The 15081-nt window shown below is 41.8% G+C and overlaps 1 protein-coding gene across 1 annotated transcript in view; it reads right to left on the reverse strand.

Moving 5' to 3' along the window:
* Nucleotides 1-15081, reverse strand: part of ZNF451 (zinc finger protein 451) — a 407158-nt gene that overhangs the window by 255926 nt on the left and 136151 nt on the right. The window lies entirely within an intron of this gene.

Here is a 15081-nt window from a genome sequence, read left to right on the forward strand (position 1 = left end):
TGCGGAACTCCAGCAATCACAAAATAATTTTAGAAAAAGGACAAAGATGAGGCATTTAGCTGAAGCATTTGTACTAGTCACTGCTAATTAAAAAAACACCACCACAAATTAAAAAGCAAAAAATCGATAGGTCTTAAATAACCCTTTGGCTATCTGGCAAAGTTTCTAAATATCAAGAAGATAATGTACAAGGCTGTCACAGGACAATTTTTGAAAAAGTAATTTGTTTTAGCTCACACAATAAATTACACAAGAAGGTCCAAAATTAGATTGAAAAACTGCTGCCTACATAACGACAGTCTTCTTTAAATTGAGTCCAACGTTTTCTAAAGAGAGGTTTTATAAAATTGAAAACTGAACATTTGCAACTACTGAACAAAATGGGTGGGGGCTACCCATGGTTAATGCATGCTAAAATAGCAAAAGGTTTCTATAGAGGGCTGCACGGATCGTTTATTTTTCGCAAACCACAATTATTGATACCATATCTTTTTTTAACATTTATATTGATTTTTTAATTACAACCAAGAACTTCCGATAAAAACTGTTACAAAACACTTGACAAGTGTGAATTCAAATGCCATACACATCGAGATATTGCAATCAGTTGACATCAAAATAGAACTTATTAGTAGGCTGATCAGGTCTAGACCACTCTACAATAGTGCATTCAGGGACCCCGAACCCTTTCAAATTCCTTGGGGCAGGAATCAAAAAATCATAAAAATGTTACTAGACCTGCAGGTCGAGTAACTTGAATAATCTACTTGACCACAAGTGTAATGTACTTGACCCGTAAACAGGTCTCAAATTGTGTTTTTCTAGTCAAATATTTTAGTTTACAAAGTCACCATTTTCTCATTGTCACATATGAGTGTGTCTTCAAATATGTGAGCTCAACATTTCTGCTGTACCAAATAACTTCTTTGTTTGATTACTGTTAGTTTACTAGACTAGGGAGGCTATTCTTATGCATAAAATGTTATAGCTGCCGTTGTTGACAAAATCAATTAGAACAGCATTAGAGACACATAAATCAGATCAGCTTTCAACAGGTTAATAGCAAATAACATTTTCTGTTTTTTGTTTGTTTAAACACAACCTCTTCTATTTAACCATACTATATAAATATTCATAGGACGAGGTGAGTGGGATAATTATAGCCTCCATAGTCTTTACTGAAATCTAGATTCTCTCTGGATGTTAATTGGAGAATCACCATTTCATTACAAGAGCAGAGGCTATCATTATCCATGTTTAAAGTTTTCCATATCTATACTGCTTACATGCTTTACTGGTCTACGGTAGAAATCTGCAGAAGTACTTGCATTTGATCAGTCTGCCACTTTCTTAATTTCAGAAAGAGCGTCACCAGCCCAAAACAGTTTACTAGCCATTGCTCCTCTTGGTGAACGCACACCAAATTTGGATAAATCTATGCCTGTTTCACTCATTATTGATCTAACCCATCTCAATATTGTAGCGGTAAATACCACTATATGGTTTGGCATGGGATATTAACAATTGAGATTTACCATTGGGTCTGTACTCTAGCATTCTTAGTCCGCACACTTTAAAAAAAAAAAAAACTCACCATACAAAGTTTTGGACAGTCCTGAAATGAAGGATAAAATACATTTCCAGACAGGCCTAGTTCTCGTCTAGATATCAAAATGAACATCATCTGATAAGTAACATCTGTTACAAGTCTCTAGAGCTTCAACATCCAATACCCTTCTGAAAGACATTAAACTTAGAAGGGTTGCTAGCTTCTGAGATACCTTATTTCAGTGAAAGGTTATTATTCCCTCGCCATGAAATAAATAGTTTGTACATCAAATTTGTGTCCCACAAAGAAACATAAAAAGTATTTTGTAGTCTCTTAAGTCTAATCCCTTTCATCATTCTACATATTAGAGGATCACATCCATTAGCATTGTAACTTACCAATGCATGACCAGCTGACACACCTGACCTAGAACAAGTGAGGGTCTTGTAAGATAAACCTGATTAAAATACTTTGGCTAAATTAATTGCCAGTTCTGTCACAGTAGTCTCCACGTGATCCAAATTTCTTTCGATGTACCAACTACTCCATTTAACCCAAACTTCTTTATGCTTTATATCTCTTTCTAGTCCCTCGTGCCCATGACTCATCCAGTATAGCTTTAGCCTTTCCTGAAATGCCAGAGTATCTTATAGAGCCCCTGAGATCCTCCAGACAAGAAGGTTCAGCTTTCCTTCTACTACCAAAGGATGTTCCTTTCCTTCTGGATTCACCAGTAAACCCTGATGTACTGGTATAAAACGAGGCTCCCGTACATCAAGCTCCATCACCCCTGGGCATCAAACGTGGATGTCCAAAATGGGGACACTAGAATAATTCTGCATTTCTCCTTCCACAACACATTCTGAATCATTGCAAATGGCAGGAAGGTGTAAACTAGATCAACCAATCCTGTACATAGGCAGCCAGTGTTGTGGCCTCTGGATCTGGTGAAATACCACACCACCTGACATGTGTCTGCTTGCAAACAAATATACCTCAATCGGGCTCCATAAAGTTTGTACTTTCTTGAAAATTAATGGGTTCAATTACCAATCAATGAAATCCTTGTGATATTGCAAATTCTAGTATGCCCTCTAATACAGTGCGTCTGGAAGATAGCCTGCCATCAAAATAATCTTGTATTCCCAGCAGAAATACCATATCTCTTGTGCTAAATCTGCTAGATGCTTTTATCTTGAAGCCCCCAAGTGACTGATATAACAAACTGCTGAAATATTATTCAAACTAATTAAAACTACGCTGTTCACTAGGTGCTTCTTGAAACTTTTCAAGCCATTCAGTTTTGCCATCAACTACAAATAATTTATGTGTAATATCCTTTCTTCCTTCGCCCATCTCCCTCCTGTTTGCAGGTTGTTCAGATGAGCCTCAACCTAAAATGCTAGCATCTGTTTGTAAAGTAAATTATGACATTTCCAAATATAGCTTTCCCTTTCCATATCTCTAGACTGTCTATCCACTACTCCAAATCTGTCTGCGCCTCCGTGGACAACATCATTGAGTCCGAATACCATAAACCATTCCTGAGACCTACTGCTTCTAACCTCTGAAGAGTCCTGTAATGCAGAGGTCCTAGAGAGATTGCCTGAACAGATGAGGATAAGAAAACAATTTTCCTTGCTAATTCCCAGAGTGTGACTACTTCTTTTCCTAAGCTAGACCTTCCTTCCTTATTTTATTTTTCTTCTTTTGAGGAAGAAGTAACAGTTCACAAAGTGTCTACCTGAAAACCTAACCACTCTAAAGTCTGACTTGGTACCAAAACCGACTTCTCCACATTCACAATGAAACCTAGATCTTCAAGAAGATCCATTGTCATCTGTAAATGGTGCAGTAAGCTCTTGCTCTTCTGGCCTATTATATATTATTAGGCAAACATTTCTTTCTCTCTCTCCTTTCACTCCTCTCTCTCTTCGGCTGTAAGACCTTGGTGAAACACCATGGAGCAGAAGGTAACCCGAAAGGAAGACAACAAAACTGGTACAACACACCCCTCCATCTTAAGCAGAGATATTTCTGCGACTTTGACTCCATAGGAAACATGAAATATGCATCCTTCAAATCTACTTTTATTAGTCAATCTTTTTCTTGCAAAACGTCTAGTAAAAGATGGACTCCCTCCATCTTGACGTATCTGTAAATTAAATAATTGTTCAAATCTCTCAGATTAATCACTGGGCGCCAACCTTTTTCTTTCTTTTTGATTGCACTTATAACCGTCTTCTGTCTCTGGTATTAGTGCAATTGCTCTCTTGTCAAACATTTGAGAAATCTCTAAATCCTCTAAATCCATCCCTTCCTTGTTGAAAAGTGTCTTTCGGTTGATAAATTTATTTACCAGAAGTCTATCCTCAAAGTATTTGTGGTTTCCAGAACTCAATGATCATTTTTCACTAATAACCACTTGTGTGCAAAAGCTTTAGTCTTCAGCCCACCTTTACTTGTAGATAACCAGTCCAATCCTTGGTACTCACCTTCATGCCCAGAACCTTGTGACTTTGATTGATCTAGACCTAGAGGAGGTAAATCAATCAATCAAGGATTTTTAGAGTGCAGCTAATCACCCATAGGGTCTCAAGGCGTTGCCTCTCTGCAGATAGATTCCGGTTAAGGACTGGAAATACCTCCCTTCTCCTCTTGAATTCTGGGAGTAAAAACGGGACCTTCCGATTCCACAGCCAGGAGCCAAACCCCTCCTGTCGGCTCTTCCAAAAATGTGTGCCCTGAAAACATGCCTCCGATTAAATTAAATTGCTCAAGGCTGTAAAGGTGGACACATACTTTCCTAATGAGTTTATAACGTTATGACCTAAAGGAGTTCACTGAGATCTCCTACCATCTCCTTATTTGACAGTTGGACAAATCTGGGGGTTCATCTTCATCAGGATAGCCTTTTAGCTGTCAAATATCAAACCTGCGTTGGCGTTACCCAGCATCCATATTGCTCATTGGTTGAAACCCCTCAAGAGCTCAATATCCAACTCTATCTTTTAAATTTGCTTCCTCTGCCATATATAGGATGCGTGTAAGAGAACCCCGGATGTCTAGTAATGTATACTGTCATTATTTTAGACACCATTCATTGCCTTTTCTTGGGTCTTTTCCTAACTTGAACAAGAGTAATCAACTCTGTTATTAAGCAGGGTGTGCAGATAGAAGCCACAATAAAGGACATTGCAAGAGACATCCAAAGGGTGCATAGGAACCCTTATAGGAAAACCCCAAACAGAAATAAACCCAGGAAAATATTGGTTAGCTGTCACACATATGCCCTTAAGGAGCGTATCCTGGAAGAAGCTCTGAGACAGAGGTCGCTAGCAGTGGAAGGAGTCTGGTTTGAAATCAGGTCTGATTTATCGAGCGTAACTCTAAATAGACAATGGAAGCTGGGAAAAACGATGGAGATCTTGAAAGAATTAGGGGCTATGGCCCAGCTGAAGTTCCCAGCTTCTTTGAGAGTTATGGTTAATAATAAGATGCATAACATCAAGGATTGGAGGGAGGTGGATGACCTGATTAAGATATTGTGTAAGGATGGCGGATGGCTGGCATGTTCAGAGGCTGGGACAAGTCCCCTTTTCTCTTTTTGTGCACATAATGGCCCAGTGGCAGACTCCCTGGGGTGAGAGTATCGCCCGGTTAAAGAGATAAAACAGGCTTTCCCAGGGATTTAGGGGTAGGGTTGAGGGTGGAGGTGGGAAGAGAAGAGGAGGTGGAAGAAGCGAGCACTGGGTGGGGGAGCAAAAGGGGGGGGGAATAATGTCACCATCCAGCAGAGCACAGGAAGAACATTGGGGGGGGAGGGTGGGGGGGTTTCTACCAGCGTTATTTAAATTACAATATAGATGGCGGGGTAAATGAGTTAAAACTCCTATCTTGGAATGTTAACAGATTAAGAGTAAGGAGTAGGCAGAAGAGACTGATGCAGTATTTAAGAGATACTCAGGCAAATGTTTTAATCTTACAAGAGACATACCTGTCTAATGAGTGTACTGAACTATTTTCCTCATGTACATGGCTTCAGCAGTTCTTAAGCACCACGCAGGCTGGGGGGAGCAAGGAAGTGGCTATATTAGTTAGAGATCACCCTAACATTTCTCTTCAGTGCGGGCCAGTAGATAAGGCAGGCAGATGGGTTATTGGAAGGTTGGTGGTGTTTGAGTGTGCATTTACTCTGGTAGGTTATTATGGGCCGAACATAGACGATCCCTCACCTTTCGTGGATCTTTTTCATCATGTGTTGCAATGTTCTGACCCGATAATATGGATGGGAGACTTTGATGTGGCGTTGAACTACAACTTAGATAGATCTTCTGGAAGAAGGGCGAGAACTAATGAAAAAATTTGATCAAAAATATTAGCTAGAATGTCCCAGTTAGGGTTACATGACATTTGGAGGGAGAAGGTGGGATAAAACAGTGGGTACACATATAATAATACAAATTATTAGACACCAGTCCAGGACAGACTATTCCTTAGTAAATGGAAGATTGAGGGATCAAGTGGGAGAGGTAGTGCATGTCTTGGCTCACATGTCAGATCACTCAACAGTAAGCATGAATATCCGATTGTGGACGACGGGTATTCAGAGCAGGTGGACATTGGACAGGAGCTTATTGTTAGAGAAGAAGTTAGCGGCAGATTTAAGAAGAGACTTTAGCATTAACTCCGGATCATCGCCACCAGCCGTAGTTTGGGATGCGTTGAAGGCTTTCCTGAGGGGTAGATTGATAAGTGCATCCTCTTTTAGTAGGAAGGCCTATAAAGGAGAGATCACGTGTCTAGAACATCGGTTGCATCAAGTAGAGCAAGAGTCCATAGCCCTGGATTATAGAGGTGAGGACTTTGAAATATTGAATAGGCTTCATCAAGCTCTAACGCAGGAATTGGTAGCTGTGGTGGATAGGAGGATAAAAGCAAGATTCAAAGGTAATAGAACTGCACATTTAGAATATGGGGAGAATCGCGGGAAACTTTTAGCATGGAAAATAAGGACAAATCAACTTAGGAATAAGGTGTCAGAAACTTATGGTAAGAAGCCAGGGGAGGTTTATAGAAGCAGGGGAGAGATCGAAGAAGCGATCCAGGACTATTATAAGGAGCTTTATTCAGAGAAGTTGGTGGTGTCCCCAGAAACAATTAAGGATTGGTTAAAAGACCTTGACCTGCCGAGTTTGGAGGAAGAAGACAACAAAATCTTGAACGAACAGAGAGGGCAGGCCGAGACAGAGCGAGTCATACAGTCGAGTAAGTTAGGAAAGGCACCAGGGCCAGATGGCCTACCCTTTGAGAAATATAAAGTGTTGGGAGGAAGTATCCTTAAGTATTTGGAGAGGTTTTGTAATAACATCTTAGCTGAAGGAGGCTTATTACCTCCTTCTTGGAAGGAGGCTATTATTACACTAATCCCCAAACCATGGAAGGGTCCTAGAAATTGTGACGCATACAGGCCGATCTCTGCTAAACTGCGACTATAAAATTTTTTGCAAAAATTCTGGCTTAAAGGTTGTGGGTATTATAGGCAGTCTTATTCAGGGAGATCAAAAGGGCTTCTTAAAGAATAGGTATATATCCATGAACTGACACAACTTGATAGGCTCAGTAGATTTAGCTTATTCATGCAAGAAACCATTAGCTCTAGTGACAATCAACGCTGCTAAGGCATTTGATAGGGTCAACTGGGTGTATCTGGATACTCCTTGTGAAGTTTTCAACCTGGGAGAGAAGTTTATAAGTGTATTGCAGAAGATATATCATGACCCGGTCGCTAGAGTGTAGGTTAATGGCTCATTAGCGCGTCCTTTTAAAATAGAAAGAGGAATCAGGCAGGGATGCCCATTGTCTTGGCTGTTATTTAATTTGTATATAGAGCCTTAAGCTTGTAAAATTAGAAGAGAGCAGAAGATACCCCTGTTTAAGTACGGGGGTAGTGTAGGAAGGTAGCCCTGTATGCAGATGATTTTATGGTCTATACCACAAACATACAACAGACATTAACAATTTTAGAGAAGCAGGCAAAAAAGTTCGGGGTATCGCGGGGTATGAAGTTAATAAGGATAAAACTGAAATTATTGCATGGAACATGCAGATGGAAGGTATACCTAAGAGTGAGAAAATATTTAGGGATTACGATAACCCAGGATATAGCAAGAATACCAGAAATTAATTTCTTGAGAATTATGAGAGATTCTTGTAAACTAATGAAGAGTTTGGCAAATTTACCCCTTACAATTATAGGGAGGGCCAATCTGGTTAAGATGATTATATTACCTAAACTTTTATTTACTATTAATGCAGTACCCCTAAAATATAACAGAGTGGCTGGATAAACTGCAGGGCAAAATTAGTTGTTTAATTTGGGCTTCCAAGGGTGTACGTATTTCATGGAAGAAAATGAGGAGGAGGGAGATACAGGGTGTGCGTTCCCCGACCTTCATCTCTATGCTTGGGTGATTTTTATGAAAAACATGGAGGGGGGGCTATGAATGCCACGGGGTCTACAGAGCTGGCACAGATCCTCAAAGAGATGATGGAGTCTAAGCATGGAGTGCAAGGAAACTTTCTTGAAGTATTTGGGGTCCCCAAATTTATAAAGACAATCAGATTTAAAATCATGCAGGATGCTGCAAAACAGTGGTTCGCAATAAGGCAGGCCACCTGCTGGCCATACTATAGTAAATATGCACCTATTTGGGAGTCCCCGGGCTCACTGGAATGGACTAAAGATATTCTAGTTAAACCACTGAAAGAGGCAGAATTTGTGTGATGGGGCAACTGTTCATCATTGGGAACTTGATAGTGTATGAGGATCTTGAGGTGGCGACAGAGGGCAAGTTAGCTAGATTTAACTACTTTCAGGTAGGAAGCTCGGGGAATAGGAGAAAGTAGGTGACTCAAATGAGACAGAAGACTTACTTCCTCAGGGTAAATTTGGGAAGAAGGAACTGGCGAGGTGGTACTAGACGTTGATGGAGGTTATAGATGGAGAATTTAATATGCCTGAAGAGATTTGGAAGGAGCAACTTACAGGATTGCAGATCAAAGAACTATGGCAAGTATCTTCAGTTTTGCTGTACTCCACAGTTAAGCCTACCCATTTAGGAAGGAATCATCTGTTTTAAATTCACAGAGCCTTCTGGACCCCAGAGAAGCTATCTAAATGTGCACAAGGAAAATTGATCAGCTGTAAGAAGTGCAGTTTTGGCTTGGCAGATGACAGGTATGTTTTGGGAGTACCCCCAGCTCTCCCGGTTCTGGAAAGAGGTGGGAGAGGCAATCAATGATATTTTATCAGTTACTTGCCAGATGAGCTTATCTTTGGTTGTTTTTGGATGCCTTCTTGCACCAACAGGGCTGAGTAGGAACGATGCTAAATTGCTTTTCTATATGAGGTTGTTGGCTAGGAGGGAGATATGCAGGAAATACGGATACTTATATGGATTAGGTAGATGCCTTGGTATATAATGTTATTTTGGATTTGGGAGCTAATAAAAAGGAAAGTAAGAGTAAGTGTAAGTTTTGGGATCCACTAAAAAGGTGGCTGGAAAGAAAATAAGTTCTACGTCCCATGATCACATCCACGGCCGCTCGTAGAAGGGCTCTGGGGGAGAGTTATTAAAGATAAAAACCCAGACACCCGGACATACGCAGACGTGAGCCTGAAATGGCAGCTCGCCCTGAGGTCATTGGACCTTTGGGAGGAGGCCCCCAGGACGATATCTGGTCTGCTGTATGGTTGGATGAGGACACACACACAAAAAAAAAAAAGAAGGAGTAATCAACTCAGGGTCAGGAAATAAGGGTATGAAATACCTAATACCTTCTGTGTAATATATATATACACACATATATATATATATATATATATATATATACACATACATACATACACACACGTATATACATATACACACACATATATGTATATATAGATAGAGAAATTATTTTACTTACTCCGTACGGACCTGTTTGTGGCATGTAGTGCTGTAGATTCACAAGCTCTGCATACTCCTGCCATCTAGGGTTGGGTCCCGTTGTGTGCAAGTTGTTTTTCTTTGAAGAAATCTCTTGAGTAACAAGGTAAAGTGACTCCTCCTCTCTGGGATACTGCACACGGGCATCGGCTCCACTGTTCGATTTTGTTCTTTCCACCATTGGGTTCGGACGTTTTCTTCAGCACTCCGGTTCAAGACCACTTAAGGCTCCCTTCTGTCCATTGTTAACCTTTACACCCATCAGTATTTTTCTCATTTGCATTCCATCATGATCTCTCTGAAACAGAAGCAATCCATTGCCTGTCAAATCAACGTTCTGCAGTCGCAGCCTCCTGGCATTGCCCTTTCAACCCTGGTTTTCTTAACTCATCGACTCGACCAACGTTGCGCTGCTAATGGAACTAATTCCATTTAGATTCTTTCAAAACTGCCATGCGAAGTATCTACATAAAATCTCTATCGGGTTTGCAACCTGTGTCTGTCTCCCGACCATAAAGAAGAAAACTGCGAGGCCCGTTGATCTTTTTGGCCAAGAAAAACTTTGCGGGATCGTTAGGCGCGTTGGAAGTAAATGCAGCACAAGGACCTGGAAGAGACACCAGACATCTTCGGTCAACACTATGCTGAACAGCAGGGAGAACTGCCTGAGGTCTCGACAGCGGAGAAAAAGGCTTTTTCCATACCAGACTCCGAATCACACTGCGAAATAGAGTTCAGTCTACAGTTGCAGAACCTTCTTTCAGGACAACGCGCAGTGAGTACCAATGCCCCCAAAGACCACCAAGAGACATTTGGTTCCAACCAAACCAAAATTATGGCTGCTGGGCCAACATTACCATCAGATCACAGTAGGCACTGTGCATTTGCTAAGGAGGCCTCGATCTCAGACTTGGCACAGAAAGCAAAACCACACTGAGTCGACTATCTGCCTCATCGGCTCCAAGCACAACAGCTTCTGCTGATTCGACTCAGACTACCACGGCGCAGAAACAAAAAACAACTTTGGCTCCGAATTCTGGAACCGATCCTCAAGACTATGTCTGAAAGCTTGTTTCAAAGCAGAAAAAGATACATATCCAGCCTTCTACAGGTCGAATCTTGGCAAAAGCAGTAGTCAACGCCTACTCCATCAAAGGGCCAGCTTTCTTTCGTGGAGTCCATCAACTTACCTGTTCCTTCAAAAACAAAGAAAAGGGACTTTACAACTAGTCCTTAGCATCCACCTCTGCCTGCTTCCCCTCCACCACCACAACCACACTCTTCACCACAGGAGAAGAAGAAGAAAGAAAGTAGAAAAACGGTAGAAAGAAAGAAAGAAGAAGAGAAAGAAGAGAAAGAAAGAAAGAAGAGAAAGAAAGAAAGAAGAGAAAGAAAGAAGAGAAAGAAAGAAGAGAAAGAAAGAAAGAAGAGAAAGAAAGAAGAGAAAGAAAGAAAGAAGAGAAAGAAAGAAAGAAGAGAAAGAAAGAAGAAAAAAGGTAGAAAGAAAGAAGAAAAAAGGTAGAAAGAAAGAAGAAGAGAAAGAAAGAAAGAAAAAAGGTAGAAAGAAGAAGAGAAAGAAAAAGAAAAAGAAAAAAAAGAAAAAGAAGGAGGAAGAGGAGGAGGAGGGGAGGTGGTGGTGGACAGCCCACAGACCCATGGGACAATTACAACACTGACACAAACTCCCCATCCCCTGATGGGATAATGACCCAAAGCTATATCCAGCTAAGCCATCACCGCCCCCTCCCCCACGATGATGCAACATCCTTCCAGGAGCTTATAGCTACAGCAGCTGCATATCGCCTAGTCCCTTTGAACAAAGACCTCATTGAAGATGACTTTCTCTTTTAGATACTTCTACAACTATATAATGCCAATTCTTGCCCATACTAAAGGGAATGCGCTGTCACTCAGATGAAATATTGAAAGACCTGTTACCGGCACTCATTATTGCACAAAGTGTTGATAAATAAAATATATAATGCTGCACCCTCAGACCCCACCTTACATCAAGGGCAACTCCTTGCTCAGACTCGCTAGTGGTCTTCAATGCCCCTACGAGGGCTAATTCTCAAACATCAGCAGATGCCTCTACACCCAACAAAGAGTCTAAACCCATTGATACCTCAGGGAAAAGAGTGGCAGCACAAGCAGCCAACCACTGGAGGATTGCCAACACCCATGGATTACTGGCAAGATACAATAGGGCACTCTGCGTTGAAATGGAGGAACTTGTCCAACATCTTACTGAGGAGTACAAAAAAGAGATCACTAAACTGTCCAGGAAGGTAAACTCATCAAACAGTTCTATCAGATGTGCCCTTGACTAGGGGTCGCCAAAGAATTCCACTCCACCGGCAGAGTTTTGTCTACTCTGCGCAGAGTTCCAAAAAACTCAGCAGAGCGATGCAGAACAAAGTTTTTTCTCTTGTCCATCTGACCACAATTAAGTTAGCAAGCGAGCTTTGTGAACGCCGCAATAGCAGGAGGTCACTACCGTTTGCATTGAGAAAGCTGCAGCTAGAGTAGAAAATCGAATGGAGCGCCAGAAAGAAGTTGGCACCCTCTGGCGCTCCACATGATGCCGTTCATGCTAATTTTACATTGCAGGAAAAACTCCTGGTGCTGAAATTTAACAGAACAACTTACCCAGACTCCACTGCTTGCGTAACTCTGTGTAGCGAGGTGGAGTTTTTTTAGGCACTTCATTAACTCCGCCCAGGCCTACCCTTGACTCTGTAGGCACAGCAGCTAGGACATCAACAAAAGTATCCTGCTGTGTAGACATGCTTGGCTACATATATATAGCTTTAAGCCAGAAGTACAGTAAACGCTCTTTAACGTACTTTTTGACCAACAATGTTTGTTTGGTCCACAAGTGGATCAAACATTAGAGAAAATGAAAAAGGACACATAGGTTGCCAAATCAAAGGGTGCGCTTCAAAACCCCACTTTCCGTGGTGCCTTTCGTCGTTCCACATACAGAGCACCAAGGTAACTCCATCAGATGCCTCAACCTCTATCTATAGGCAGCAGCACAAGCTTCCCCTTTTTACTGAGGCATATACAGAGGTAATAATTCGAAGGTAATGAAGAGGGTGCCACATCCTCCACTTCCAAACACGGACTAATTTCCCATTCCCTCCCTACCACTCAACACATGATTACAATTATTCTTCCACGCCTGGAAAACCATAACAGCAGATCAGTGGGTGTTGGATATTATCAAACATAGTTATTGTCTAGAACTCATTCGAACATCTCCAAACACCCCATCTCGTAAGAACAGGATGTGATCCCTGTGCTACAACAGGGCGACTTTATGTCTGCACTAGACGTGAAAGACGCTTATTTTCACATACCAATCCATCCAGGTCATCACAAATACCCCAGATTTATAATAGCAGGAACACATTACCAATTCAAAATGCTCCCGTTCGGCATCACTACAGCACCTCGAGTGTTCACCAAATGCCCAGCGGTAGTCGCAGCACACCCACACAGAGTATTCATGTCTTCCCATATGTGATGACTGGCTCAAAGCCAGCACTCTTCATTTGTGTCTACAACACACTCTACAGCTTGTCCATGAACTGGGGATTACCATCAACATCTTCAATCTTTACAGGTTCAGCCAAATTTTGGAGCTATTCTCAACACACAACCGGGATTATCCTACCCAAAAGCAGCCAGGATCCAGAAGATTACAGCGCTGCTACAAAGGTTTCACCCTAGTCAACACATAATAGTAAAAACAGTACAACGACTCTTAGGTATGATGGCATCTTGCATTGCGATAGTACCACATGCCAGATTACACATGCGCCCACTGCAGGAATGTCTGGCGAGTCAATGGCCTCAATCACAGGGTTAGTTGCAAGATCTAGTGTTAGTAGACAGCTGCGCTCATCACTCTCTGCAGTGGTGGAACACACAAAACTTATCAAAGGGTGGCCATTCCTCAACCCTTTTACCCAGATCATTCTCACAGCGGACGCGTCCCTCCCAGGATGGGGTGCTCATGTACAAGATCTCCCAGTTCAGGGTCTTTGGAACACCAAACACTTGGGTCTCCACATCAACTACTTCGAGCTTCAGGTGGTTTACCTAGCACTGTAAGCTTTTCTAGGCCACCTGAAAGGCAAAGTAGTCAGCCACACATGCCATCGAACATATATACAGATTGTGATGCTGTCCCTCCAGGGGGTTTCTCACCCGCTGCTTAATAAAGTTGGCCACAAGCTATATGAGCCACCATTCAGAGCTGCATGATTGTCTTATGGAATCCGGGCTAAACATATTCTCCCCTAAAGCATCCTCAAACAGTTTAGAAGTTGAGGGGAACTTTAAGTCATCATAAAGACTCTTCAAAGCTTTTAACCCTTCCCCCAGGGTCTAAAATACATCAAACTCCATTTTATCAGTGGCATCATAATTATCATCCAGGCTGAAAGATTCCTGTTCATCTATTTATTCATCTAATGCTGAAGACACCATTCCTTTTTGTGCTGCTACGGACACCACAATCGTTTGTAGCACTGAGGCTAACTAAATCTTTTGTAGCACCAGGGCTAACATTCAAAGTAGACAGGGGTCCTAACCTCCTTGTTCCTGAACCCAACAAAATATTTGAGGTTCTTTTCAGATGCCTTGTTTATTTTAGGGCCGGCCTTACCACCCTATTTTATAAGCATGCCCTCCTCCGAAATTGAGAAATGCTCCTCTTCTGAAAGAACATTTCTCTTGCGTTTAGACATTGTGTTTGTCACACTGGCTCAAGGGTTGGAGAAGATGAGTGAAAAAACACATATGGGGTCAGGATACTGGTATTCTGACTCCATAGGACACAGATGGGTCCCTTAAGGACCCCTATTGGGCAACAAATTGCCCAATTATTTTTTTGTCGTCCAATCCGTGGATCTGAAGATCCAGAGAAAAATTGGGGGGGAAAAAACATGGCATCTAAACCCGTGCTGCGCACGGCCCTGTGGCCAACCCCCATTGTGCACAGCTGAACATTTACGTCTGTGCGTGATAAAAAAAAAAAGAAAAAAAACACAGAAATTCAGTGAAAAAAAACAAAGGTCACAGGGACATTGTAATTAAGGCCTGAATCTACACACTAAACCTTAGAAATTCAGCAGCTACAGTTAGAGTTATTTCAACTAACTATAACTTGCGGACCGTCCCAATCTGATTCTGAGATCTGGCTGTCTGCCATCACTTCAACAAGTGTTGGAAGCCACTTTCTGATTCGGCTTCAGTCGAGACCCAGAAAAAAAGATTAAAGAAGAAAAGGGGCCAGGGTAGGGACACCCTGACCCTTTAGCTCTCTTGGACCCTCCAGAGCAAAAAGGCATTTTCAATTTTTATTATTAAGTTTTCAGCAGGAGTCGCGGTGGATCCGCAGAAAATGTAAAAAAAAAAAAAAAAGCACGTGCAGGCTGCCTTCAACCATGTGAAGCAGGAGTCGGCCACGAGGCTTGTCCTGTCTGGCCTGTGGCCTGGCGTTGTGACAAACTCCCTGTAACCACTCAG

The sequence above is a fragment of the Pleurodeles waltl genome, chromosome 5, assembly GCF_031143425.1.
Source record: "Pleurodeles waltl isolate 20211129_DDA chromosome 5, aPleWal1.hap1.20221129, whole genome shotgun sequence".
In the NCBI taxonomy this organism is placed as follows: Eukaryota; Metazoa; Chordata; class Amphibia; order Caudata; family Salamandridae; genus Pleurodeles; species Pleurodeles waltl.